Source organism: Pongo abelii, chromosome 8 (genome assembly GCF_028885655.2).
Source record: "Pongo abelii isolate AG06213 chromosome 8, NHGRI_mPonAbe1-v2.0_pri, whole genome shotgun sequence".
Lineage (NCBI taxonomy): Eukaryota > Metazoa > Chordata > Mammalia > Primates > Hominidae > Pongo > Pongo abelii.
This window is the reverse complement of record NC_071993.2, coordinates 16507442-16510047: the sequence shown is the minus strand read 5'-3', so window position 1 is coordinate 16510047 and position 2606 is coordinate 16507442. Positions and strand designations below refer to the sequence as shown.

Sequence of the window (2606 nt, the reverse complement as noted above, 5' to 3'; positions counted from 1 at the left end):
CAACCTCCATCTCCGGGGTTCAAGTGGTTCTCCTGCCTCTGCATTCTGAGTAGCTGGGATTACAGGCGTGTGCCACCATGCCTGGCTAATTTTCGTATTTTTAATAGAGATGGAATTTCGTCATGTTGGCCAGGCTGGTCTCAAAATCCTGACCTCAGGTGATCAACACACCTCGCCCTCCCAAAGTCCTGGAATTACAGGTGTGAGCCAATGCACCCGGCCAAAATTCTGATTTAATGATCCTTTTGTAGTTCATGAGCATGACCATCGGGTGTTTACATGCATGTGTGAGATATGCCACCTTCTGAACCTTGTTACGGCATTGGCATGTTACCCATCTAACCTGAAAAAAAATTCTTATTTAACCTTTCTAATTATCTAGACCAGTAGTCAACCAACATCTTATGTAAAGTGCCAGACAGTAAATATTTCAGGCTTGCAGAGCATAGAGTCTCCATCGAAACTACTCAACTCTGCCATTATAGTGCAAAAGCAGCCACAGCCAGTGTGCTAACAAATGGACCCCACCGCGTTTCAGTACAACTTTTTTCTTTTGAGGTGGAGTTTTGCTGTTGTCGCCCAGGCTAGAGTGCAATGGCGTGATCTCGGTTCACCACAGCCTCTGCCTCCCGCGTCCCAGGTTCAAGTGATTATCCTGCCTCAGCCTCCTGGGATTACAGGCGTGTATGCCACCACACCCAGCTAATTTTTGTATTATTAGTAGAGACAGGGTTTCACCATGTTGACCAGGCTGGTCTCAAACTCCTGACCTCAGGCAGCCACAGGCAGCAGGTTTGCCGACCCCTGATCCAGACAGGTTGGATTTTGTTATCTATGAAACATTATGACAAAATGATGAATTTCATTGTGCTTTTTCTTCCAACCATTTACTTTGGCTTGTTGATTTTATTTGCTTGTCAGATAATAGCCTTACAGCAAAATTGTCCTTGCTCTCTTTTTTCCTTAGTTTTCTTTGCCACGAATTTTCAGTTTAATTTATTGAACATCTGCTAAGTCATAGGCAACATTCTAGGCTCTGGAGAAACAACTTGAAGACCCAAGATACCTCCCTCTGGGGGATAATAGTCTTTTCTTTTCTTTTTTTCAGCTGGAGCCTCACTCTGTCACCCACACTGGAGTGCAGTGATACGATCTTGGCTCACTACAACCTCTGCCTCCCGGGTTGAAGCAATTCTCCTGCTTTAGACTCCCAAGTAGCTGGGATTACAGGTGTGTGTCACCACATGTGGCTAATTTTTGTATTTTTAGTAGAGATTGAGTTTCGCTGTGTTGGCCAGGCTGGTCTCGAACTCCTGACCTCAAGTGATCCACCTGCCTCGGCCTCCCAAAGTGCTGGGATTACAGGCATGAGCCACCGCGCCTGGCTGATATTAGCCTTTGAGGGTGACTTCTGTAAACAAATCATCCTTTGGTGTTATGCAGCCAACATGGACATTTCTAAATGGAACGCTGGGCTCACAGCCGGTAGACAGAATTATGGTCCCCCAGAGATGTCCATGTCCTAATCCCCAAAGCCTGGGAATATGGGACTTTATGTGGGAGAAGGGACTTTGAGATGCACTGTGGATCTCAAGATGGAGAGATTATCTTGGATTATTTTGGTGGGTCCAGTGTCATCAGAAAGGTTCCAGTAAGTGAAAGAGGGAGGCAAGAGAGTTGCTGCAGAGAGGGAGATGAAACTTGGTAACAGAGATCAGAGTGATTTGAGGAAGGGACCACAAGCCAGGGAATATAGGCAGCCTCCAGAAGGTGGAAAAAGCAAAGAAACACATTTTCTTCAAAAGCTTTTAGAAGGAACACAGTCCTGCCAACACCGTGATTTTAGGACTTCTGACCTCTAGAATCGTTAGGTGTGGCGAGATGGCACCATTGCACTCCAAACCTGTTAAGTCATTAGGTTTATGGTAATTTGTTACAGCAGCAGTAGGAGTAAAGATGGGGGCCAGGGATTGAGGTAATTCTGCTGAGCAGAATGGGAAGTAGAATCATGATGGGAGACCAGGCACGGTAGTTAACACCTAGAATCCAAGCACTTTGAGAGGCCAAAGCGGGAGGATTGCTTGAGCCCAGGAGATCGAGACCAGCCTGGGCAACATAGTGAGAACCCCTCTCTACAGAAAAATTTAAAATTTAGCTAGATGTGGTGGCATGTGGAGGTGGTCTCAGCTACTCCTGAGGCTGAGGTGGGAGGATTGTTCAGGCCCAGAAAGTCAAGGCTGCAGTGAGCCGTGATTGAGCCACTGCACTGCAGCCCAGTAACAGAATGAGATTCTGCCGTAATAATTATTATTTAATTATGTTTAATTTAATTATTTTTTAGTTATTTTAATTATTATTATTATTATTCTTGAGGAGATGGTTCTTGAACTGTTTTTGAAAGATGAGGTTGTGTTCTAGAGGAGAGAAGGGTTTGGGAGGCAAAGGCCTTTCCAGGCAGAGTCAGCAATTCAAGAACAGATTCAGCGGCACAAAATAGGCTGGTGTCTTTGGGTAATTTTGAGAAATTTGCTAATTCACTTGCTAATTTAACATCCTGGTTTTGTCCAAGCAGGGCTACAGAGACAAAACCTGGAGAAGGGGTTCAA

At 45.1% G+C, this 2606-nt stretch overlaps 1 non-coding gene across 1 annotated transcript; it reads left to right on the top strand.

Moving 5' to 3' along the window:
* The first annotated feature begins 239 nt into the window (after positions 1–239).
* LOC112135345 (small nucleolar RNA U13) lies at positions 240–344 on the top strand. The gene has a single exon (XR_002916641.1). It is a non-coding gene; the product is annotated as a small nucleolar RNA U13 (small nucleolar RNA).
* Positions 345–2606: the final 2262 nt, after the last annotated feature.